At 41.3% G+C, this 27,673-nt stretch overlaps 1 pseudogene; it reads left to right on the top strand.

Moving 5' to 3' along the window:
• Nucleotides 1-23,351: 23,351 nt before the first annotated feature.
• On the top strand, nucleotides 23,352-26,091 carry LOC101402690 (diacylglycerol kinase zeta pseudogene; annotated as a pseudogene).
• Nucleotides 26,092-27,673: the final 1,582 nt, after the last annotated feature.

A 27,673-nucleotide genomic window follows, 5' to 3' on the forward strand; every position in this document is an offset into this window, starting at 1 on the left:
TTTGTGGAAAGGAGCTCTATTAATTCCATCCAACCATTTACTAGTCTTAGCAGTGTACATATGACGTAAAGAAGGCATCTTGAATTAAATCGGCTGGGGTCACACTGAAGAAAATTGCAAAGATTTTAAGAATGTAGAGATGGCTTAATACGTAAATATTACCCCAGATCTAAAGCAAGAGAAGAGACTGAGGTATGGTCTAATCTCTGAATGTTATACTTCATTCAGAAAGTCATCTCTCTTGTACGTCTCAGTTTGCTCACCTGAGAGTAAGTTTGAATACAAAGTTTTGCTTCATAAAATGAAGAACAGAACAAACTCCAGTTGGAGCTTGTTAAACAGTTGGCAAAATACTAAGCATTTTATTTATCCTAAGCATTACTGGTATCAGCAGGCAATTCTGTGGTTTCCCTCAGAGTGGAAAGGAAAATGAGCTCTTAAAATAGGGTGGGGTGGGGCCCCCCGGTTGCATAGTGGTTAAGTTCCTGCACTCTGCTTCGGTGGCCTGGGGTTTGCAGGCCGGATCATGGGCGCAGACCTACACCCCTCATCAAGCCATGCTGTGGTGGTAACCCACATACAAAATAGAAGAAGATTGGCACAGATGTTAGCTCAGGGACAATCTTCCTCACCAAAAAAAAAATGAGGTGGGAGTTCCAAAGCAATGTCAGATGTTAACATTAGAGGAGACTCTCTGAATGGTAGACCAGAACCCTGCGTTCTCTTTTCAACTTCTTTCTACATCCAAAATGGTTTCACACTAAAAATGTATTTAAAAGAAATAGGGTGGGTCTGGGAGGTGGGAAGAATAAACTTGGGGCTGCAGGAACATCAAAGAGCTGGGTCAAAACTCTGGTCCTAAATGGCAGATCATAACCAGAGGAAGCCCCACCTGAGATGAGCAGAGGTCCTGTCCCTTTGGTAACATAGACCAACAAGATTGTTCTTATCTCTAAAGAATAGAGAGTCCCTAAAACCTCTGTTAGGCAAGGAAGGCTTCAATCATTTTGCATGTGGCAGCACATGTCTCCAGCCTCTGCAAGGTGTCCTCTCTGAGAGTCATTTCATTAAGCACCAGGTCCTTTCCCAAGCTCTTTCTCTCTATTTATACCTGGTGGTTTGACAAAACTTTTTCTTCCTTCAACAAACACAGCTTTGGTGTGGAATCACGTCCCAGAAGTTACAGTGAGCAAAGATACACGGTATCTATGAATCTCTTCTTTGTGTGTGTTTTAATTTATTATTTAATTTGTAAGGCCTACTGGGAAGATGAAAAAGAGAACAGAAGAGCTAAAGGCAGTTATATCAGTTCTGTGCAAATAAAGTGAACGTGGCTTGGTGCAAGCCAAGATTGAATGTGACTGAGCGCTTCTGTATGAGGAAAAATAGCCCGAAAAATAGAAACCCGCCCAGGTCTTCTGCCAACCTTCTTAAAATAACTACCATTGTGTTGGATTAAAAGGCATTTGCTGAAGATTTTGTGAAGAATTAAGCTTATTTGTTATTCTTTTAGAACACAAACAAGAATAAAAGAAAAGCAGTTAGTCAACATTGTCTTAGAAGATAAAGCTTTCAAGATAGCAGAGTATCTGGGTCAGTGGGAAGCTTCCGGAACCTGGTCTTGATTGGCAGCTCTTCAGAATTTCAGCTGCAGACTTAAGGTTTCCTCCCCCCACCCTCATTTCAGGGGCTCATCGGGCTTGGCCACTGAGAAGTGATCTGTTCCAGTGTCCTGTGGATAAGTGATGTCATCACGCTAAGAGTTCAATGCCAGTATAGAACTTGGGGACCAGGGAGAAAAGGAGAAAAGTAGAGTTTGGCAGGCAGGGAGAAGTCCGAAGTATCTCAAGTGCTTTTGATCATTTTGATGTTGTATCGGTTGGTTCTTCTTCCACATCTCCATGATCAAAAAAATAGAAACAAAACATAATGAGTCCAGGATGCTTTCCCGTAGAAGAGGCCCCAGACCAAAAAGTCAACGTCAGCAGCCTGCTCAGGCAGAAGCCAGGGCTCCTGCAGCAATCGAAGCTCTGGGAAAGCACCTTGTACAACACGCAAGTCTCGCTGCTGCTCAGCACAGAGCCCTCAACAGCGTCTCCTTGAGACAGACAGAAGGGAGGAGGGAAGAGTAGACGCAGCTATACTTCTAGCAGTTGCATTAGTTCTGCCCCATGATTAGGATTTATGTAGCCTGAATGCACTTTCCTCAAAAGCCAGAAAGATTTAATTCAGACCCCATGAATCTCTGTTCTTTCCGTTGGCTCTTTACATCAAAATGATTCCAGTGTAGACAGCGCTCTTGACCAGTGGTTCTCATGAAGGGTGATTTTGCCCCCTGGGGGACATTTGGCAATGTCTGGAAACATTTCTGTTATCACGACTCCTATTGGCATCTAGTGGATAGAGCCCAGGGATAAATTCCTACACTGCACTAAACTCTTAAATTCCTACAATGCACAGATGGCCCTCTACAACCAGGAATTACCTAGCCCTAATGGCAATATTGCCAAGGTTGAGAAACTCTGCCCTAGAGGATGGAATGAAAATTAAAGTTTCTACTTTTTCCTACAAAAGATTTTTCCTTTTTTTTCGGTTTTTGAAACTCCACAAGAGAATGTCTCAGCATTGAAACTCCTCTTTCTGTCATCCTACCCTGTACACCAGGACCTTCACAAGCTGCTCAAACAAAAAGACTAGCAAATAATCACTGAAGGCAGAAAACAGATATTCTGAATATATACCACAACTTCTTTCTCTAGATACTTTCAACAGGGGACCCACCAACAAACATGTTGGAAGCCTACCACATGTTCTGCTCAGTGCTTGTAACAGTAGGGAGTACAAAGAAATATAGCAAGGAGTTGGAATTAAAATAGAAAGAGAAAGACACTTAAGGAAAATTAAAATACCATGTAGAAAACATTAACAAGAAAATCTAATAAAACATACATTTAGCTAAATATTAAAATTAGCAAGTTAATATTTATGTTATATGTTAACATTTTAAGAAAATTAAAAGTTTAATGACAAGTAACAAGTTTAATAACTACTCATTAATTTGCTTTGGGGGGGTTATTAAACCAGTGAATGCCTGTCAGGATTATTTTTAATTTTCAAATTCAATAAATAGGATTCTTTTTTCAAAGCCACTAGAAGGCCACTGAGAGATTGAATTGGTCCAACTTTACCTAAAAACAAAGTGATAGTTCCAGGACAATACTCAGAAAAGGAATTCATCAAACTTAGGATAAATCAACACAGGTCATTCTCCCCAAAATCAAAGATTTGTCATTATACTAGAATGTAGTGTAGAATTAGGTGACAAAAGGAAAGTATTTTCATTGGAGAAATGCAAACCCTCTTTTTAGTTTAATTTTGCTCAAAAAGAAACATTAAATCTTCTGAATTTCAAATAGTGAAAGAACTCAAATGTAAAAATTAGATCAAAAGGAGAAAATCCATTTGAGTGAAAAAGAATTTCCCGTGAGAACATATTAACCACTGGCCTAGACAGCATTTAGAAATTTGCACCTGACTCTTTTCTTCTTTGCATTACTAAACCTAGACCCTATAATTGCACGACACGGGCAGAGGTAAGAATTTTACAGCAGGTAGACCTTCAGTCAGGTGAAATGAAGCTGCTCACTTCCCTTGGAACAGGCTCTGACCCAGTGAATCCAAGCCCAGCTACCAGAGAGACCACCTGGCTCCTCGGATGTAATGTAGACTGGAGGAAGGAATGGTTTGTGGCCTCCCCTTTGCTCAGACACTGGCAGTTATGTGAAAGATTATAAGCCAAATGCAAGAAGTTCTAGGAGCCATGCATCAGTGTTGGACTAATGAAAGGGTTTTTTCATCCACCATTCATGTTTCCCCATCCATCAGGCAGGAGAAGAAACTCTTGAGATAGATCTGTGGGGAGGAAGCCCTTTGCCTGAAGTTGGCACCCATCCTTTTGTGTAATTGCCTGCAGCTGGTTCAAGTTGGGAGGGTCAGCTCTACATTTTGCATCCCTGTCCCAGCGGCATCTCCCATCTGCATGTCAGCACCTACGTGCTGCCTGGCCCAAAGTTACTTCTTGTTTGCACGCTTATACTCTACTTGAAAACAGGAACAATACCTGGCATGACACCACTTTCAGTAGCAGAACTCAGCAATTGCCGCCGTTCAGCTAGACTTGAAAAAGGAAGATCTACAAAAGAGGATGGCTGGCTGGTACACCGTGAGTCTGCATAGGACTACCCCAGACGACACCAGTCTTGCAAAGAAGACTGCTGTCACAAGACATTAGGACCTCAGGAACTTTTCAGTTTTGTCAGACCATATCTCATCAGAGTGAGAAAATTCAAATAATAGTAGTAGAGTTCTGGTTAAAAAATTATATAGAGAGGACTAGAAGGCATTTACTTTGACTTTAAAACAAATATTCATATATACATATATGTAATCCTTTTTAAAATTTGATAATTACAAAAATAACTAAAAAAAATACAAATTTTGATTTTTTTAAGGTACTTACGGCTAGATGACTTCTAAGACAGCAAGAGTTTAATGGCAATAAAATAAATAAGTATTTCATGCCAAATGGGTATCCACACTGTCTGGAACCAGAGAAGATTCCAACTATGTGAAGGCATGGCCTAGGAAGAGTTCACAGAAAAAGCTAGACTTGGGCTGAGTTTGAAAATCTGACAACAAAAAATACATTTTTCATTGTTTTTTAGTTGATTGTGGTAATCTCAAAAGCCACCAACATTTCTGTCCTTCACCAGAGAGTTTGCAAAGTGTTTGGCCTCAGATTTTCCATATATGTCACATCACCCTTAATATACCACCTCCTACGTCTGCACCACTCTCAGTGGCCTGTCTGCCTGGATTTGTTTTTGTTATTTTTTGTCTTTGGTTGTGGGGATGCATTTACACTATTGATGCTCTTATCTGGTCAATTTTGATACCAACAGCAGCATGCTTCACCAAAAGCACCCTTCAGGTAGAAAGGGCACAGGTCCTGGCCATAATGATAATACCTTTAACTACTTTGACTTTCCACTTACCAAAATTTTATATCACGTAGATCGGTTAATATGCAAGAGCAGAGGGAAATGCTTTGACCCACATAGAGAATCAGATATGCAAACCTTGATCTCTTCAAGTTGAACCTCTAACTCCCAAAGCCAACCAGCTACAACCTCCAGACAACTTTTACCCCTTGTTTATAGACGGATAAATATCATGATATTCCTTGTAACATATCAAATGTGCTAACTAGAAAGTGCACTGCATTTTGCTCTTGAAGGACACTAGATGAATGGTGCTACAGTCAATATTGTTACACAACCACAGAGACAAACGAGGCCACTTCAACCTACATAGAAACATAGAGTCTTAGAAAAGGAAGCCACTGGAGAGGCCATTGAAGCACCCTCTATGGAATGTGTGAATTCTCTTTACAACATCCCAAATAAGTGGCCTGATAGTCGGCTAGATGCAATGATGGAGACCTCATAACCTCACAGTGTAGCCTATTCTATGTGCAGACAGTGCTAATATTTATAGTTATCTCTATTATTAAGCTAAAATAGGCCTCTCTAATAGCTCTTCTTATTAATCATAGTTTTGGTCTCCGGAAACACTCAAGGTTCTGGGCATCAAGTGGAAGCTTTGGCAATGGGATCTCCATGTACTGCTATGCCTGCCATCAATACATGTCCACTGGGAACAAGGAGTTTCTTTGGATCCTACTCTTACCAGGAGCAAACTCTTGTCGAAACCTGTAAAATCTTACTCTTCAAAGCAGATCAGAGTCAGTTACGACCTAGAAGCAACAGTTTGTTTAGCAATAAGAACAAAGATGAGTCTGAGCAACAGCATTAAAACAAGAAGAAAAAATAGACTGATTACATATAATCACATATGTTGAACTATTTCTAGCCTAGACATAATCTTAAAATAATGAGTATTGTTACAAGAGATAAAGATAATAATAATAACAATAATTTTATTTATAAACTATTTTCCAGCCAATGCACTTGGGGCATTGCATGATCATATACAATGATTAAAACACTATTAAAAACATCAAACGAATAAAACAGAAGCTATTCTTCAGATATAAAAATAATGCTAAAAGAAAAAGGGGCTAACATTAGAAGCACAGAAAAATGATATCAGCTAATAGGAAAATCGCAAGATGATTTTTTGTCATGCTTTTTCCACTCTAGTTACTCTGAAAAAAAATCTTTTAAATCTTTTTGACCATGGCTTCTAATGTATTTATTTCCTAAGTACCTTGTTCCTCTTTGGTTCCTACTCACTATACTAAATTTTCTCTCCTTCCTTAGAGCAAGATCTAGTTTTTACGTCTATTCAATCAAATTTGCCTGACAAATAAGTTTGTCTAAAAACAAACAAAAGCAGAAGAGCGATTAAGCAATTTCTCCAATATTGGGGTTTTCTTGTGCTCATTAGATATTTTGGCTACATAACCAACGACACTGAAAACAGAAAACGTCGCCCATGCCCGAGTGTAAAGCCCATACAACTGTAATTTCCAACCTTTTAGCCGTCGTGACATCCTCTCCTTCTGCGTTTTGCAATAACCACTAACTCCTTCCTCCCTTCGAAAAGGATGAGGATGGTGTGAAAAACACTCTTGGTTACCTACACCACAACCATTTCCTCACTCCCCCCCCCTTCTTCCTTGCTAACAGAACACTATTTTTATTCAAGTATCAGGGGGTCATATGCTTGTGGAAAGTGGGCCCCTCCCCAATCCCAGGGAGAAAATGTTGAATCTAAGACATTAATGTCAATTCCACTCCCCTTTGCCAACAGCATGCTTGCTCCCAGATATGGAATGCAACTCTGACCAAGAGACATAACAGAAAGTCTGATTGGAGCTTTCCAGGAGAGGTCTTCCCCACAGGCCACCAAAGCAGAGAGCACCAAACTTAACCACTAGGCCACTGGGGCTTGTCCTTGTCTTCAGTTTTTAATGACGAAAGCTAAAAATATGCTGCCCACAGTTGATATATTTTTCATTAACCAACAAAATAAAAAAGACAACTATAGAATGTGGGGGTTGTTCAATCAGTTTTTTCCTTCTTGGCTGATAATTCTTAGGCACACAGCTTTGTCTTTATTCCTTGGCATAAATCTAGTGAAAAGTAATCACTGGATCCTTTGATAAGCACATATTCTGTGCTGCTCAACAAAGAAAAATATTTAAAAGTTTTTCACTAGTTGAGCTTAAGCATTTTTTGGGTCATTGACTTTGGGATGGCACAAGATTGATTGAAATCCATTTATTCATTCAACAAATATTTATTGAGTATCTAGGCACTTTACTAGGTGCTGAGGATTCTGAGGGTCAGTCAACAAGACATATACAATCCCTGCTGTCATGAAACTTCTATGATTCTAAAGTAAGTAGACAATAAACAAGTAAGTACGCAAATAAACAATGGTTTCAGATAGGAATGACACAGTTAAGAAAAAGAGAGCAAAAAGAGAAAGAAAGAGAAACATTATTTAGAGTGATTGGGAAAGACCCCTTCCTTCAAAAAAGTTGACATGTGAACTATAATGAAAATGAAAGAGATGCCTATGAAGAATGGAAGAAAAACATGTGACTCAGAGGAAAAAAGAACGTGTTCTGGAATGAATGTTGGCGGACATTAGTCCTCGACTCCTGCCTGCTATATCCTGCTGCTCCTCAACCTCTCCACTAGATATCTAAGATGTCTCAAACTTCATGTGTCAAAACCTGAACTCCTCGCCTCCACTCCCCCACCCCAAAATCTGCTCCCCTGCAGTCGTCCCTATCCCAGACCATGGCAACTCCATTCTTGTTCAGGCCAAAATCCTAGGAGTCATCCTTGATGCCTCTCTTTCTCTCACCCACCTCATGTAATCAGGCAGGAAACTGTGGACTCCACTTTCCCAGTGAGTCCAGAATGGGATCTCTTCTCATCAACTCCAGTGCAAATAACTATTATCTCTAACCCAGATTGTCACGAAGGGCTAGGATGAGGATGAGGTAAGCTCCACCCACAGGGTACAAAATTTAAGGAAGTACCCAGGTTCAGGTTTACTTACATGGCCCTGAGTGAGCGCCTCCTTAAATTTTGCACCCTAGAGGCCTACTTTACTTCACCCTAGTCCTGATCATATTATTGCAATAGCGTCAGAACTCTTTCCTACACCAGCCCTTGCCCCTGTACAGTCAGTCTATTCTCAACACAGCAGCTAGAGGGATCTTCTTTAAATATAAAGCAAATCACATTACTCTCCTGTTCAATACCCTTCAATAGTTGCCCATCTCATAAAGAGTAAATGCTAAGCTCCTTACCAGGGCCTACACTTATTTCTCTCCAGGTCAGCGGCCTCTTTGCTCATTCCTGAACACAACAGACACGCATTCCTACATCTAGATATTGTCCCGTCCAGAACACTCTTTTTCCAGATACCTGCTTTGGCTAATTCCATCACCTATTTCAACTCTGCTCAATTTCACCTTGGACCTGTGGCCTACCATGACTACCCTGCAGCCTTCCTCAAGACTCTCCCCTTGGCACCTTGATCCGCCTCACCTAACTCAACTTTTTCTTTTTTCCATAGCACTTATCACTTTCTCTGAACTTGTAGGCCATCATAAGAATTTGGAGATTTATTCTAAGTACAATCATTTTCTTACTATCATTAGTGGGGTTTTAAACAAAGGAATGATGTAACCTGATTTATATTTTAAAGTCATTTGCCTGGTGTGCGGGAACGGATGAGAGAGAAAAGTGGATGTTGGGGAGATTAATACCTTAGTCCAAGCAATATACAATATACTTGGATTAAAGTGATAGCAGGAAAAATTGGGAGAAATGGATGGATATTTAAAAAGTTGAGGCTTAACAAGAAGAATGTTGATATGATAAAAAAATGGTACAAAGTTTGTGGGAGGCAGAGGTAGAAAAGTGTCCAAGGAAAGTGGAAGAAAAGATCTATTTTTAAATGTAAATTTTAAGATGCCTTTAAGATATCCAAGCAGAGCTATAAGAAGGTGGTTGAAGAGGCCTGGTGTGCAGGGGAGAAGACAAAGCTGGAGAAAAAAGGCGGTGAGTCATCAGCATGTAATAGCCATCGGCCTAGGTGAGATCACCTAACTGTACACATGGAGAAGAGAGAAAAGAGGGTGCAGGACTGAAGGTCTGAAATGGAAATCCCAACATCTAGACTTCCCTCATGGAGGTTTGCCACTCCTTGTAATCTTTGGCTTTCACTTATTTTCAGAAATCTGCATTTCTCTAGCCTCCTCCTGTATATTTACAGTCATTTTTAATTTCCTTCCTTGACCGTTATTTCCTTCAAAACATTCGCTGATCCTCAGACTTGGCTTTCCAGACCTAAAACCATTTTCAAAAGTCTTTAAAATGAGTCATTTTGTTTTTTAATTCATTGTTAGGACATATATATTAAAACAATTACATAAATTAAAATAGGTTTTATTTCCTAAACTCTAAGTTCTTTTTTATCTCCTTTTCTTTCCGACTGAAGACAGTGGTATTTGTGCAGACGAGAGACGAGGACAATCACCACCAGTTAACACTTTCCAAAAATATTCTGGGTGCTTGATATTTCACTGGCACACAGTCTGTATTTTAACCTCACATCATGGAGGTGGCCCAAAATCCTGTTCCTTGAACAATCAAGCAGTGTTTTGGTGACCTTTGAGTAGTTTGTTTTAAACCAAGAGAAGGAAGATGGAGGTGGAGAGGATGGTGAGTGACTCTAAGGGGAAGATGGAATAGTTAACTGAGGATACCCCTGGAGACTCTTTCTAATAACCTGACCTAACTATCTGGATGAGGTCATCCATCCTAGCCAGAACATGGAAATCATGGTTTGAAACTGAATCACAGGCTAAGAAACTACATTTCACTTTATTTATCCATTAAACATACCACACAGAGCAACTATTGCCGGTCAAGCCTAGAACTCTGCCCCAAACACAGTTCTAAGCCCCTGAGCCCAAATACTGTATCCTCGATACTAGTGACAAGCCTGTGGTGGACAGCCTCCTTTCTAGCTGTGTGCCTCCCACAGCTAATAGTAGGTCATCCGCTTCTAAAGGGTCTTTCCACTGTTTGTTTTCTCTTGCTCTTATCACAGAGGTGGATGGTATTAGATATGTTTCTTTTTAGCAAGTATGAGGTAAGCAGAGGTCAACCCAGTGTCAAACAGAGATGTAGAAAAGCAGATATCGTTACAGTGCAAACCCGCCAGCCTAAAGTAAAAACAAAAGAATTCTTTGAGCGACACTTCAAAACCAGTTGAAACCATAGTGAGGATCTGGGGGCCACTTTCTAGACAGAAGTCAGGCCAAGCCTTTGCGCTTAAGGGCTCTTCTCTACTGAGCTGACGGAGGTAAATAGACGACCATTTCATTGCCCTATCTCAACCCCATCAAGGGTGTCACTCCAGTACCTTCTTTAACAGGCAATTAAATTGGAGAGAGATTGGAAGAAAAACCCTACAGTGTCCAGCCTTTAATCCTTTAATGCTGAATCTATTCCAGTCCCTAAGGTGGGAGAAAGGCAGCACTCATCTGCAGAGCTACTATTTACTCAAGGCAAGAGAGGAAAGAAGGAACGTAGGTAGGTTACTATGCTTTTATCTCCTCAATTCTAAGCTCCACGGTGGCAATTACCTGACCTTGCTTCTCATCATCATTCAATTTCAAGGCTTTTGCACAGTGTAAGAATTCAATAAATATTCCTGGAGTAAATTCCCTGTCTTTTAAATCTCAGTATCTCAAAGGCCTTGTATTTTCAAATTACAGTTAACAAGGCGCCTAGACCCAAAAGAATCTTATTTTGTCTCGTTCTACTTTCCAAGCCACTTTATTTTGGCTAAACCTAGTCTCACTAGTTATCCTTTTTCTTTTTCCCTCTCTTCCATTTTTTTCACAAGCCCTAAGTCTGTTTAATTATCCTTTTTTCCCCCTCAAGCCCCAAATGTGCTCATTTCTTCCTCCTGCCCAGCCACCATCTTTTCCCCTGGTGACTCTTCTTCCTCTGTCATATATTCGATTTTGCTGTCACCCTCACTGTCTGTCATCATGCCACTGCTTCTTTGTCTTAGCAAGGTGACCTGTGAAGAAATCAAATCATCCATCAGCCTTTGGGTCATAACACGATAAAAAGCGCTTTATTAGGTACTCTAAGAAACAATGCAATCCAACTACTGCTCAAGGGCTCTTTCCAGTCTGTCTCAAGTTTTTACTGGTCTACAACATTTTAGTACCAAAAGCACTCACTCCTTGTGCTCTAAGAATTTAATAAACTCAATGTTGATAGACTGAATTACAGCCTCACTTGATGCAATCAATGAGATATGTTATTTACTTCCCTGTTACAATAAATGGATGAAAATATGTAAACAAAAATTACTGAATTATTTCATAAGTACTTTTTATAAACCTCTAGAAATGTCAGATAGTTTACTGTTTGAGTTGAGTAATACTGGTCCAATAGAAAGAGCATTAACTAGCTGTGCAACTTTGGGCACATCATTTAATGCCCTGGGTCCTAGGTAGGAGATGAAAAAAAAGTCATAATAACAATATTTTCACCTGAGACTTCTATTTGTCTTTCTAATTTGTCCTAAGTGATATCACTTCCAAGACAAAAGCCTCAGTTTGTTAAGTTGCCTGCAAACCCAACCAATTGCATGGCCAATAAATGTTGACTAAATAAATGAAGCCCAACATCTCATTATTTTTGTGAAGATCAAATGCACTAAGACATGTAGAAACCCTTTGCAATCTATAAAACAATATGCAAATGTAATGGATTATTATTAAGGACACTAAGATCTTGGAGTTTGCCAACGGATAAGAGGAGAAAGTTCTTCTAAAGAAGAAAGAAAGAAGTATCTGCTCTGGCAGGCACTGTGTGATTCTCTTTATACACATCTATGCAATTTAATTTCCACGTAACTCATGATTGTTTTTATTATTCTAAGTTCCAGTCAAGTTACTCATGTGGGTAATTTGTCTAGGTATCTACAAAGAATCAGTTGCAGAGCCTGGACTCCAACTCACTTCTTCAGACGTTCCCTCCGATGATCTGTCACTCATTTTTACTGCCACTCAATCATGGCGCCAGCTCATTCGTTATTACATGAGAAACATGGGAGGAAGTATTCTGCCACAGCCTCCTGTGTGGTCTTCTTTCTGTTCTTGCTCATGTCCAATTCATTCTCCACACAGCAGCCAAGGAATATTCTTAAAATTATTCTCATATGAATTTGATGGGGTTTGTCACCAAGGCAAAACCCTCCATGACTTCCCATTGCATTTAGAATAAATTCAAGCTCCTTCACCTGGCCCGTGAGGCCCCTCCTGGATGCCCCACTTTGCTTCTCCAGGCTCATTTTGCACTCTCCCCCCTACCTTTTGTTCTCTATGTTCCAGCCATCCTGGCTGTCTCTCAGCTCCCAAATGCCCCAAAGCCTTTCCTATCTCGACCCTTCCTACACACTCGTCTGGTTGCATGGAATGCCCTTTCTCCTCTCCCTGGTTTGCCCGCTCTCATTCTTGAGATTTCAACTGAAATGTCACTTCCTTAGGGACTTCTCCTGATTATCTAAATCTGAAGTATGTCCCTGCCTCTCCACACTCTATAATTTTCTCTATAGTACCCTATTCTTTTCCTTCATAGGACTTTTCACAATTTTTAATTATATATCCAGACACAGTGTAAAGCCAGTTTCCACCACTACACTGTAGCAACATGAAGGACAGGGGACTCACCTCTTTTATTCTCCACTGTATATCCATTACACACCACAGAACACAGCACGTACTACATGCTCAAAAAATGTTGAGCGAGGTTTAAAATAATTTAAATTAAAAAATAAATTTTAAATAAAAATATTTAAATGTTTAAATATTAAGGAATCTAGATGGGTTGTTATAAACCCAAAGAAAGGAGTTATCTAAAATTTTATCATTCACTGATTTATACAAAAAGTGTTAACTGAGCACCTATTAAAGGGTCTGATTCTTGCCCTCCAAAAGCTTTAGTCTACCATTTGGATCAGATCCTCTTTTAATACGTGTATGTATCTTGAGCACACAATCCCATTTAGGAGATTTTTGTTTTCTTTCTCAGTGTCCTTCACGTTGTCAGAGTCACATGAGCAATTTCCTAAATCAAGTGAGGATTTCGAGATGGGTATGGAATTAAATTCTACCCCTCCTCTGAAATTCTACTTCTCCACTGGTGGTTGGTTGAACACTCCTATTGGGAGAATTGGAATCATAGTAATAGAATTTTGGAATACAGAAGAAACCTTTTGAGTCCAATCATGATAAAACTTACTGGACTATATGACTGGGGATGAAAAACATAATCAGGCCAGGAGAGAGGGAAAGTTGTGACAGAAAGCCTGAAAGAAATAAAATATGCCCCACTTGTGTCTCTTCCATTCCATCCTGGTTTGTGTTTTACAAACATTATTTTGAAAATGGAGGAAGTAAGTAGGAGATCCTTGACTGCCCTAGGTTGATGAGAGCTTAAAGTACAAATACGGTAGAAATGAGTCAAATGCTGCAATGAAGAAATTCAGGACAAAATCAACACTTCAAGATTTGTGGGTCTGGCCCACCATTTGAAGACTGATCTCATTTCATAGATAGTCATTCATCCATCCCTTTATTCAATAATTCCTTTATCGATATATTCATTCAAAAATTATTTTATTTTATTCTATACGCAAACTTTTCTGAGAGTTATGACAAAAATTAATGTATCTGGCTTTTCCAATGGAAATAGCTTTCTTAAAATCTTGGAAAGCATAGGTTAAAAAAAAGTTGGTGGTGAAGGATGTTAACTAAAGTTGTGATTATTTCACAATATATACGAATATCAAATCATTATGTTGTACACCTAAAACTAATATAATGTCAATTATATCTCAATTAAAAAAAAATGTTGAATAAATCCCCAAGTAAATGTCCATTTACATCCGGCTCAGCTCTGAGTTTCGTCCCCTTTACAGCCATCTCTCATGGAAGACCTGTTGTACCCAGATTTTAGACCTGGAGATGTGGACTATTTAACTCAATTGTTACTGTTAGAGAAGAGATAAGAAATTCCCCTTCTTGCTTAGAACAAAAACACCTGCAGGCACTCACCTCTCAGGGACCAGCGTGCTCTTCTGCTGGAATTCACAGGCACCCACCCACAATGGCTCCAGCGGGCCTGTTTGTCTTAAGGATTCTGTTGGTAAACTCAGCCTCCCTTGAAGGAACACACAGTCTTCATTTACATGAGCCTTTGCCTGGCATTTATTTACAAGACTGCAGGACAAACAAACATCACACAGGGAAAGAAGGAAAAAAGATAAAGCTCCTTACATGATCTCCCAAGATTTGGCCCCATTTTGACAGAAGACTGCATCCTCCCACCCTGTCTGTATACCAGATGCAAACACATGCCCTGTTGGAAGCCCAGGATTGGGGTTAGATCTTGGGTTTAGATGGAAGATCTAAACTGATAGCATTTGGCTGCGTCTGCCTTTAGGGCAGCTTAGAAGAGGTACTGGTGGGTTGTTAAATCGTTGACAATTTTACTACCAACTGTGCTATTGACTAAACAAGAAGTAATTACTACAGCTACTTCCAGTTAAAGTTGTTAAAAATCACCCAGTCTTTTAGGTGCAGCTATCATTGCTGGGGGTGGGGCTTTGAGCTTGAAATTAATACATGCCATTCTAGAAATTAAAAATCACCTCGGAGAACATAGAGAGTACATCACAAATAGTAAAAATTCCTGAAGATAGAGTAATGATCTAATGTTTTGCATCAAGTCATACAGTGCCAAAATCTTTATTCTAGAAGAGGACGTAGAAATGATCTATTCCAAGGCCTCATGTTATAAATGAGCAAACTGAAACTCAGAGAAGCCATGAATGCCCAAGGCCACACAGCTTGTGAGTGGCAGGACTGGCTTTCCTGGCTCTTTCCCAGCAGCTGAGTGACCACGGCTTTAATTTAATACTGGGATGTGATTCTAATATATTCAAGAGTATGTATAGAGATGATGGAACACAATATTTGCAATCAGGATTGTCCCAGATATCCTAGGTCACGAAAACTAGACCATACCCTTTGCTCCACAGTAACTCAGAACCAAGTCTGGAACAGAAATCCCCATCAGGAAGCTCCTTCTCCCGTTGGACACACAGTCATGTTCCACAGCCAGACTCTCTTTTCACAGCACATCCTGATCCCTGATCCTGTTCTTTCTCCTCAGCCACACGGTAATCCCAAATCTAATCTCGGTTCAGAGCTTGCTTCTCAGCCTTTGCAGATGAAGAAAAAGGCACTTCCATTGTTTCTGTGATTGTTATTCTTGAGCCCATTGCCCCCAAGAAACTGGATTACAAAAGCTAATAAACAGCAGACAGGCATCACTGTGTTACCTGCATCTATACACGTGTTTGTCACATCAGAATGCTCGACCCACAGGGAACAATGATTCCATCATTATAATAACTATAATGCTTGGGAGGATTTTCACCTGATCTGTGCACAGGACTCATAAGGAGGTCCATGTATTTTGTTAGCTTCATTGGCTATCTAAATGCCTCTGTATCTTCCATGAAAGACACCTCATTTCTTTAGTTTTCATTTTTATTTCCAGAGTATGAGACTTGTTAAGAGGTTAAATCAATGTGCAAAAATTGGGTAAAAATTGGATCTTCACTTTAAACGTCTCTAGTTTAAAATAAACTGATTAATTTTACAAGGAGGAAGAGAAAAATAGGTTAAAACATTTTGGACCAATTAACACATCATATCACCAGGTGGTCTTCAATGTATGTTCCCTTGTGTTTCTCAGGTTGACATGTTTTTGTGTAAATTATGGAATTTATCTATTACATACCTAGGTAATCAATTCCACAGAGGATTAGTACAAACTTCTGTAATTATTGGGGCGGGGTAAGAGTTAAAATTCTCAGTGGTTCAGCATTTTCCCAAGTGCATTCCAAGGAACATTAATGAAGAGACAAATGATTTGGGTAAATACTAGATTAAATAAAATAAATAGATTTCTTAATTATTCTTCTCAGAGCCTCTGTTATGCTAATATCATTATGCATCACCGAGAGGTGGATCAAGATATACCATTTCCACACCTTAGTTGGTCATAGCTATCTTTTTCAGGGAGTCTCTCGTGGGACTAATGATCTTCAGATTAATATTAATGATAATAACAATGATGACCATATTTGAGTTCTTACTCTGTACCATTGTACTAAACTCTTCACATTGGATCTCATTTAACCTTTCCAATGACCCTAGGTCATAGGTCCTAATATACCCCCATTTTACAAAAGAGGAAACAAAGGCTCAGAGAAGTTCAACAGTGGGTCTAAAGTCACCCAGCTGGCAAGTTGCAGAACCAGAATTCAAGTCATTCTGACCCCAGAATTTAGACTCCTGACCACTCTATTATATATCTGTTCTCATGAATCAAATGAGGAAGATAACCCCAGCCTCTGCCAATTCTTGCTGAGCTTGGATGAGAACAACTGCTTTGAGACAGAGACAGAGACAGAGAAGAGACGGAAAGGAGAGAAGGTGGAGGATGAGGCATCATTTGGCTTAGACCAGAACAAAGTGACTAGGTTAATCATTACTGTTATTTTAAGAGAGTGAAAACCTGGACAGGACAATTCATTTCCTATTGGCAGGATGGGAAAAAGAATAGGTTTATAGCTTTGACAGGTATACACTAAATTAATCTTTTTCCAACAAGGTGCAAAGAAAAGTCAGAGGGTTGTTTTATTTTGTGCAAATATTTCACATTACCAAGGTGACCAGAGTGACATCCCAGCCACAAAACTAGTACAAACCACAGGTAGCCAAGGGAAACGCGTGCAGCTCAAAAGGTAGGTTCCAAAGTGAAACTAAAAATTTGAAAAATACACTAGAGAGGGGAAAGCCTCTATCACAGATAAAAAATAATGTCATAAAAAAAAGTTTTAACTTCAAATGAAGCAAAAGTTTTTTCTAGGACCCACATTCCTATAGGGCCAGCCCCTCCATAACAAACCCACAAATCAAACTGCCGACAAAATGGAGAGAAAACTGCCTAGTACAATTTAATTGAGTTTCCTGGAGGGACTGGCTGAAACCAACCAACTTTTCCATACTCTGGGAAGGAATTTGAATCTCACATGCCCAGTGGAAAAAGAAGAGGGAACAAGTCTTCTTCCGCATTTTAAGATGGATGGGGTTTCTTTAAAGCTCTGGAGGTTTCCTCGGGAGCATTCAGAAATTAAAAATAGGGAGTGCTTCCCTTGTCACATTTTTTTTTCCACCTTATTGAAATTAATTCTATTGCTCACCAAAAGTTCAGAATGCCTGGCCCAGAAAATGAATTGGGTTAGGATGTCCTTTAAAGGACAGCCATAGACAAGGAAGAGGGAACAGCCCAAGGCCAAAGCCCAGAGGAATCCCTGGGAACCAGTGCAGCCCCCTCATCAGCCCACCTCCCCCCACCCCTTTATGGCCCTTTGATGCAGTGCAGCTGGCCTTCTGGACAGCAAGGAAGACCCAACTGCTTGAGGCTCCTGAAGGTCTAACCAGGCCAAGGGTCATCTGTGATATGAGTAGAGTATCTAAAAGGGATTTTCTGCCTGCTGAGTTCATGGGAAAAAGCCCATGTTAGTTCTCATCGCTGCAGTCCATGCTTCAGAGAGCCCAGAGAAAGATCCAAGTTCTTAGCCACTAACGGTCAGGAAAACCAAGAAAAGATAACTCCAGAGTGAGAGTTTCCCACAGACAGACTGTCAGCTGGCCATACCTGGTGAATGCAGGCTTGCTGACTGACTGAATCAGACAGCCTGGTGTGGATTTGGGGGGTGGGAGGGGATTGGGGTTTCTAGAGAAACTTTGGATGCTCTATCTTAGTTCATATCCATTACAGGACCAATTTGGTGGGGCCCAAGGTGTCTCAGTTCAAATCAGAAATTGAACCCATCTTGAAAGAGGCCTAAACTTCCAACTTTTTTTTTTTTTTGGTGAAGAAGATTGGCCCTGAGCTGACATCCATTGCCAATCTTCCTCTTTTTGCTGCAGAAGATTAGCCCTGGGCTAACATCCATGCCCATCTTCCTCCATTTTGTATGTAGGACACTGCCACAGCATGACTTGATGAGTGGTGTGTAGGTCTGCACCAGGGATCCGAACCTGTGAACAGGCTGCGGAAGCAGAGCACACGAACTTCACCACTATATCACCGGGCCGGCCCCTAAACTTCCAACTTTTTAAACTTTAAGTATAGGCCTCCAAAAATTCACCCCAGTTGTGATAGCATCAGGAGGGCAATGCTCTATTCTGGACCCACATCTCCAAGCCTTTGCTGGGACAGAATGAAAAAGACTCAAGTTAAATAACACTAACTCAGGGGGTTTCCACTGTGTTCCACCATGTTAACAAGCATATCTCCTCGTACATTCAGCTAACAATCACTGAATGCCTACCTTGAAAGACACCGTGCTAGGTCCTAGAAGACGGAAAAGTAAAGACCCCACAACTTCTGCCCTCCCTGGGGCTCACAATATAGTCGAGGAGGTAGAGAAGGGTGGTATTGGCAAGAAAGGGCCTTCAGTGGAAAAGTGAAACCTGGATGCAGAAATTCACAAAAAGATTCGCTCATGAATATTGAGCTTTTAGAATGATATAGACAATTTTTGAAAGTTACAGATTTTCCATTCAAGTATTCAAGATAAAGTGCACCCAAATCTGAAACCCTAAGCAGATCATAATCTGTCAAAATGTGTCTATTCTCTTTCTTTTTGGTGTTTCAGACTTCTGATCAAAGGGACATGAGGGGGAGATGAGAGTTCAGCAAGAAGACTCTAGAAATAGACTCAAAAAGCTTTGGTTACTTTCTTGAAACACCCCAAATTCATATTCATTCTCTGAAAAGTCACTTGGTCCCATTTCCGAACCCATAAAATGATAACAAATTACCCTTGGCCCCACCTCCCTCACTAGGATGTTGAAAGAATTAATGAGACAGTGTCTATAAAATGCTTTGAGTTCATTGGAAGGTGTCAAGAAAGTAAAATAAGAAATACTATTATCGTTGAAGCTCTTCTAATCCGGTGAGCTTCAGTGGAGCCTAAAAATACCTCCGCTCTCTCTTCAAATCTTTTTCTCCCTAACTTTTAAAGGTTGGCATGACTGATTCATCTAACGTTACTGAAAGCAGCCAACAAAATGGAAAAGAAAAGCTTCGTGCAAATCCCTCTGTGTTTCTGCACAGGAGGTTATGCAGAGCAAAGAATACAACCTACTTCCTGTCATTGTAGCTCAGGGCCCTATCTGGTTATGTGGCTGTAACTTATCCTCACTCATACAAAAATTATTCATTTTCCACTCTGAGTCAGAACCGTCTGGTCTCCAAACGTACTGACAAAAATGCTTCCACTCAAACCATTTTATGTTTGGGATGTTTTTCCCTTAAGCACACATTGTATCTCCTTTGCCCTGTGTCCCTTCAGAAATTATGTACTTCATTTGCATCTTATTGACTTGTATATATTTGAATATTGCTCCATTAGAAATGTGGAATTTTTTTCCCCTTTGTATAGATGAGGTATAGATGAATCCCAATTAATTAGAAGCTCCTTGGAAGCAAGGATTCACTTGGTACTTTCTCTTGATCCTGATTTTTGGTATGTCATTTGCACTTGTCTACTTTGTTGTATTATTAAAATAGCTTCTCTCTTTGGGGAGATGGAGGGGGATGATGAGACTCGTTGGCAGTGATTTTTGAAAGTTCAAGAGCTCCTGGCGTCAACATTTGGGTTACATTGAGCATTAGGGAGAGATGGGTTTGCCCTTTACATTACCTCTCTCCATGTGACAAGTTCACACATTTTACACGAGAGGTGAATACTGCTCCAAGATGGTTTCACAACTTAAGGATGTGGAAAACACCCACATCCTATTGCAAACACTGACCAAATGAACTCCTGAACCATTAAAGTTGAGTTGACCATTCAACAACAGCAAAATAAGCAACAAGAATTCAAGCAGAAGGCAATATGCTTAAATATTTAGTAAAACACTTCAAAGGAATGAACACACCATCCTTCAAGGCAAAGACATTGCTATTCACACCCCCAGTGGAGCATGGACTTCTATTCTGTCTAGTAATGACCATGACCTCTATTAAATCATGCATGTGCTCTGCACCCTGCAACCAGACCTAGAATCATACCAGCTCCGTATATAAATAAGGATGGCAGTGTTAGTTGATCTCATCCCACAGTTGATCTTCAACAGAAAGAAAAAATAATAATTCCAATTCCCCCAGCCAAATGGTACTTACTATTCAGGGTGTTTCCCATTTTTTTTCCCCCTCTCTCCAGCACAAACCCTCTCAGGCTCAGATTGGTTGATTCTCAGTTTATCTATCACTTCCCAGCTCCAAGGGAACATGCCCTATCACTTCTTTTAATCTTTTCCTCCTGCAAGAACTACCTCAAATACTCTGGGAAGCCTTCTCCAATCATTGCACAGGGATTGCTTCCTTCTTCTAGAGCATCCCTAGAAGTCATCCCTCACTGGGCACTTAGCATAGACTACTACTCCCCTACTGTATGTACCATTTCTTCATTCCATCACTGTTCATTGAAATCCCTAACAGGTGCCAAGCACTGTGAGATGCTGGGAACCAAAGTTGCATAAACACAGACCCTGACTTTGAAGGGTCCTGAGTCTGTTGGGATAAACAGCTTGGCTCCTCACAGTCTGAAAACTCCTGGAGGGCAGAGGTCTTTGTGATTCTTTTTGCTTCCCTCTCAGCAGCTAGCACACTGCCTTACTCAGGGAAGCGAGCACTCAGTCAATAGGGGTTGATTCAAATATGCAACCAAAAAATCCAAAGACTTTCCCAAACACTGATGCATGAAAATGCCTCATTTTTTACTCAAAAATTATAACACATATCAAGATTTAGCCCTCTGAATAATACAGGTCGATTCCTTCAGGCATTTTCTAACTACTGTTTACCTGCTTTCTAATTTAGGAATTTGGGAGGAGATTGGAAGAGGCATGTAGGGTGGGGGTCTGATGATGCATTTACATAACAAAATATGTTGATGGTAAGAGATTACAGTCATTCAAAATTCAAAAGAAACCAAAACAAATTTGCGAGGATGAGGGGCAGTTTTTTGTCTTCCTCTTACCTCTAGCAAACAGCTCAGTCATTCTGAATGTCTTTAGACTGTCCCTTTTTAACGCTGGAGGGTACATTGGCTAAGCAAGTTATTTACCTCCAACCAAAGGCCACCGGGAGTACAAAAGAGTCAAGCTGGTCACCGCCCCCAAGACTGCAGAGCAAAAGGCACATTTTCCTGAGAAGACTGGGTGGCTCAACAGCCCTATAATTCATTCGGGGTACATGGGACTTTATCTCCTCAACAGTCCCAGATAAAGGAGTTCCAGCCACAGCGAAGTGACCCACCCTGGATGACTTTGTGTACGAGCCCTTCCTTCTTTCTCCCTTCCTGCCCCTCCGAGCTTCTCCTGTACTCTCCTGCCACACCTCACACCCAGAGAAACAAAGCAGGGGACCCAAGCCCACATTTTTTGACCAATTTTTATTCTCTCCAAAGCAAATTTCCATCAGACAGTCTCAGCAAGATAAAAAGAAGAAGAAATAAGAGGGACTGGGCAAAAGAGAATACAAGGGGTGGGGAGGATCATTTTAATTATGAATTAATAGCATAAAAGTCTTTTGAGAGCCAATATTTGTTAATCAGATTTGGTTCAGAAAAAAATAAAATAAAGTACATGGTCTCTGTTATCCTAGAGTTGACTGATGAGAGTGAGTCGGTCCCAGCATAAGGCTGCATCCAGCTTCCAGATATGAAACCTAATACGACATCGACGTATTCTATGACAACACATCACGCTGGCCATTGGTTTCACTATCCATTTTCAGGTAAAAGGAAAAAGAAGAAAATGGCATCCATTAAGCAATTATTTTCAAGTTGGATTTTCCCAAGCAGTTTAACCTAAAAGCTCATACAAGTGAGGAAGACTTGTTTAGAGTTAGAAGGACCTGAATCTCAACCCAGCTCTGCAATTTACTAGCTGTGTGATCAAGCAGACTACGTCAGTATTCTAAATTTTAGTCTAAAACTTTCGTGGGGATTAAATACGTGCAATAAATATGATTAAGTAGTGTATGTACAATAATAGAATACATATAAAGGACTTAGCAGAATGCCTGGCATTTAATTAGCACTCAATATGTGGAAAATAGAGAGAGTGAGTGAAGAAGAGAGGATGAGAATGAAACATGATATTAAGCTGTCTCTGTCTCTCTGTCTCTGTCTCTGTCTCTCTCTCTCACCCTCCTCTCTCCTTCTTGGTCTCCCCACTCTCTCTCTATCTCCCTGTTCCCTTTCTCTCTCTCCACGTAAACACACACACACACCCTAGATCTGAACCTAGATGGACCTCCTAGAGAATGACAGTTGAGTAGATCTGGACATTCCTGAACCCTAGTCCCAGGTTGATCACAAGCAAGTCCTGGAAGAAGTAGGTCATGTCAGGACAAAATTGAGAAATAGGATTCAGCCCAGAGTGAATTCCAAGAGTCCCAGAGATAAATGGACCTTCAGTCCACCCAGAGTAATGTAGCATGACTCCTCAAAGCGAATCATTTCCCTGAACTATCCTCTAGACCTGGTAGAACCCAGGACTGGGCTGTGCTTTCAAGGGATTTTGCAGAAAAGAACAGAGAGCGCTGCTCAAGTTCCTAATCGATGCAAAAGGGGGAACTGGTTATTTTTCTCAGATCTCTTATTTCTTCTCACTCCATTTCCATGCACTGTAAATCTGCATAGGCTGGCCACCATTGACTCCTTCAGTAAACATTTATTGACCACTTATGGTATATCTTGTGTTCCCATGCCAGTACTGAAGATATAGGGATTGGCTCAGTGGGCTCATGGATTGAGGATCCTGAGAATTAAACAGATATTTATCATTGATCAAAACGAAATCTCTGGCAGGGGTGTTCACAGAGTGCCAGGAGACCACAAAGAAGGGAAAGGAGCACCTAACTCAAGGCGAGAGAGTCAAGGAAGGATTTCCCAAGGACAAGGACTCCTGGGGATAATTTCAAAGGAAGAGTAGGAATTATTCTTGCCAAAACTGGAGCTGTAAGAGGGAGGCGTGTTGAAAGCACAGAGACGAGAGAGCGATCAGAAGTAGAGCACTAGATAATTCCCAGAGGTGGGGAGAATTTAAACGGCCAAAGATGAGACTGAAGACGGAGGTAAGGCCAGGCCAGCTCACAAAAGACCTGTTAAGGAGTTTGGATTATTTCCTGAAAACTACAAGACTTTAAACTGTGGAGTGATATGATCAAATTTCAGTTTCAGAAACTACACTGGGATGACAGTATGAAGAGACTGGAGGTGGGAGGTGAGAGGCAAGGGTAAAGTTGAGTTGCATGCATGAAATGCCTGCCTCATTTGCACTCAAAAATTATAACCTACACCATGATTTAGTCGTCTGAGTGAGAATAATACAAGTCAGTTCCTTTAGGTTTTTCTCAACCACTCCTTACCTGTTCTCTAATTTAGGGAATTTTGAGGGCACTGGAATTAGCAGGACTTGCTAACTGAATGCATGTGAGAAGTCATGGAGAAGTCAAGAATGATTGTAGATTTCTGCTCGGAAAATGGGTGGATCACGATGCCATTCACCAAGAAAGGAATAGAAGGAGAGAAAGAGAGGGACGGAATGGAAGAAAGATGATTTCAGTTTGACCTTTTGAATTTGGGGTCCTAGAGCATATGAAGGTACAGATATTTAGTTGGCAGTTTATATATATACATATATATGTATGTATCTATATATACTTATTTATTTATCTGGAACTCAGGTGAGGAATCTAAGCTAGAAATAAAGAGATGGGATGCATCTGCTCCTTGTAAAGGCTCATACAAAAGGGGGAAGTATGTACAGTGAGAAGAGAAGAAGACCAAGGTTAGAACCTGGGAAACATCAACATGTAGGTATGGTAGATGGGACGAGACCAAGAAGCAACATCCAGAGATGAGAGAAAAAGGTTTTAGGAAGAGAGAGGAAAATAATGTCAAATGCAAGAGGAAAGTCAAGAAAGATAATGGAAAGAGCCCATTGGATTTAGTAACATAAGGAACCTCAAGGAAGTTAATTCAAGAGGCATGGTGTGGGTGGATGACATTTACCCTTCTTTAGCCTTCTATTTCACTGTGACATTTGACTCACTGCTACTTCAGCTCACAATTCCTCTAAAGACGTGAAATGCAGATCAGGAGCTGCTTGGGCCCTGTTGCAAATTCTCTTGACTCAGCAGAGGTAAAAAGTCGATTGCTAGTGCTACCCAGAAGGGCAGCAGTGGTGACCAGAGGCACGTGGAGACATTATACTGCGTGGGCTAAAGATCCTTTAGAAAAACTTACTGATTGTGGCCATGAGCTATATTACCTTAGTATAAAGAGTTTAGCAAGGGAGGAAAAATGTTCATTTTAGTTAGAATTCCTTAGAATTTTGAAGTTCCTTCAAAAAATTGGTTTTTAATGCTTTTTCTCATTCCAGAGCTCCATCTGCACATCAAAAACAAAGTGAGAATCTGGGTGCTTATTCTTTGCCCACATGGGGTCTTTCAGAAGAATTTGGTGCTCAAGACCTGAAGCCCCAGGGCATTGTTTTCCTGAACATTCCCAGGTACTGCACTGGAACTGTGCCCTGGGGCCACCCTGGGGACCACCACGTCTTCCAGCCCCAGCAGCAAGATGACAACTACTGAGAGGTCATTGGCTTCACCATGATGTCCCTGGCATGACTGCAGGTAGAGGGGGTCGGCGAGTGGCTGACGCAGGGCCATGAGGTGGTGCTCACCATGTCCAGGGCCATCCCGGTGCAGGTGCAGGTGGATGGCCAGCCCTGCAATCTCGCAGCCTCACGCATTCACATCACCGTGCACAGCCAGGTCACCAGGGTGCAGAAGGCCCGGTAGCGGAGTGCCACTCCCCTGCATAGCAACAAGCAGCCACTGCCCTGAGCAGCTACAGTTCCAGGTGAGCAGACTCAGCACGCACAACTACGAGGCCCTGCATTACAGCAAGGAGCAGCTCAAGGAGGCCTCTGTGCCATTGGGCACTGTGGTGGTCCCAGAAGACAGCAACCCAGAGCTCTTCCCACCCGCATCGAAAGGCTCCAGCAGGAGCTGAAAAGTGCTGGAGTCAAGTCCCCAACATGCCAGAAACTGTCCCCCAAGTGGTGCTTCCTGGATGCCACCACTGCCAGCTGCTTCTACGAGATGAACTGGGCCCAGGAATATCTCAACTACGTGACTGAGATCTCACAGACCCAGAGCTGCTGGGGGCATCGGCCTAGACTGACCTCCCAATCCCCACATCCCCTCTCCCTTCCTCATCCTGCTCACCCATGCCCCAGTCACTGCCAGGGGATGCTGCACCCCCTAGAGGTGAAGCATTGAGGTGCCAAGAGGAACGACCTCTGTAAACTCCCAGGAGCTGCACCGAGCAGGGGGTGACCTCGTGCACCATGCGGTCAGCACGCGCAGCAAGGAAGTGGTCCAGTATTTGCTGGACCGCCCACCCCAGAGATCCTTGATGCTGTGGAGGAAAAGCAGGAGACCTGTCTGCACCAGGTGGCGGCCCTGGGCCAGCTCACCATCTGCCACTACATCGTGGAGGTGGGGACTTCACTCCTGAAGACAGACCAGCAGGTGACACTCCCCGGCAGCAGGCTGAGAAGGCTCAGGACATGGAACTGGCCACCTACCTGGAAAACCGGCAGCACTACCAGATGATGCAGTGGGAGAACCAGGAGATGGCTGTGTAGCTGTGAGGCCAACACCAGGGCAGCAGGAGGGACAGGGCCGACCAGAGGATAGGCCCCCTCCTCGCCCACCTCACAGCCACAGAGGGCCTCATGCCCTGTGGAAGGAGCCCCATGCTGTACCCTGAGGAGCCATCCAGACTTAGGGCTGAACTCTGAGGCTCAGGGGAGGTCTCACCTGTCGCTCTGAAGCCTTGGCCTGACCCCAAGGCTCACAGGGGAACAGGAAATTGGATGTGGAGTTTCTGAATATGGATATTGTGTAAAAAGGAATAAACGTATATGGAGTTTCTTGAACTTTCTTAATGAATAAATAATTAAATGAATGGATTATTTATTGTCCACACCATGATAAATTAGAGATGGGGACTAATGCATATGTCAAGTTTATTTTTTTAATTGACAAAGTAATTTGTTTTGTATCAAATATAAAAGTCGCAAAAGAAATGTACTAATTTCTAACCAGCATCTGGGACATTGAGGACTAATTAGAATACCATATCAACCAACTCTCCCACGTTAAGACACAGAGGTCATTTGTCACTTTCTCAACATCCCCATTTCCAGCCATAATCATTAAAACATTGATAATCTTGCAATTCTTCCATTTTTCTTTTTGACACTGTGATCTTTTACTTCTTTTCCTGTGTGTTGCTTCAACAAATGCTGACAAGAGAGATTCTATACATAATTAAGACACAATCATTTCACTTCAGTTTCATTGACAAAATGTGTTAGACAAGGGTGGCTATCTCACATTGCTTCAAAGTATGTGAAGATACTACTGGTATAACCCATGGTTACGTAGCTTTTCTATCTCCCATCCCATTTCTAGGATGTAAACACATCCTAAAAGACAATCCTAATCCTGGGAAAGAAACATTTCCGGCACAGTCTAAAACAGCATTGTCCAATAGAAACCTAATGTAATTTAAAACTTTCTAATTTGGGAATCATAAAATAGGAAAAATAATACCTCTCTTAGCTACCTCTCAAATGGTAATCAATTAAACAGTGGTTATGAAATTGTTCATTATATAAAGACTAGCTATTAATATTTCCAAAATCAACTTAAGTCTCAATTGACATTTATTGAGTATCTACTATGTTGTGAGCCTTCTTAGGGACTTGCAGATCCACTCTCCTTCCCTTCATCACTAACTCCCCCCAAATCCAACATAGTATCTCCTCTCCCGTAAAGTCATCATTATCATTATCAGCCTAGTGTTTTTCCTTACCATCCAAAGAACTGCTTACCTTGAGCAGCAAAGGGATTTGGTTCAGTAGTTCTGAGTAGTTTGCTATCACAGAAGCAAAAAGAACACTTAAAGGCCTTTCCTTCAGACACTTCCGTCTAAGAAATTACAAAACAAAGCCCAGCCTACAGAACAAAACCCAAAACAAAACTCCTGCCCCAGCTACTGCCCAAATCTCTGATGGGGTTGGTTCTGGAATGACCCTCAGGAGGGAAGTCACTTGGACTCAGAAGCAAGTGACATGACTCATTGGTTTATAGAAAGCTGAAATAAACAGAAGGAAGCAAGTGCCTGAAGAAACAATAGGAAATATGACTGGTTTGTCTTCCGGAGAGCATGAGAAATGGTCTTCATTTTGGCTGTTGGGGAATCCTGCTGGATGGTAGGACATTGTTTTCCCAGAGTGTGTCCTCCTAAGCACTTGGCATGACATCACAGGCCTTCAGTGCTCCATTCTGCTGGGGGACCC

This window comes from Ceratotherium simum, chromosome 32 (genome assembly GCF_057802395.1).
Source record: "Ceratotherium simum simum isolate JZ-2026a chromosome 32, ASM5780239v1, whole genome shotgun sequence".
In the NCBI taxonomy this organism is placed as follows: domain Eukaryota; kingdom Metazoa; phylum Chordata; class Mammalia; order Perissodactyla; family Rhinocerotidae; genus Ceratotherium; species Ceratotherium simum.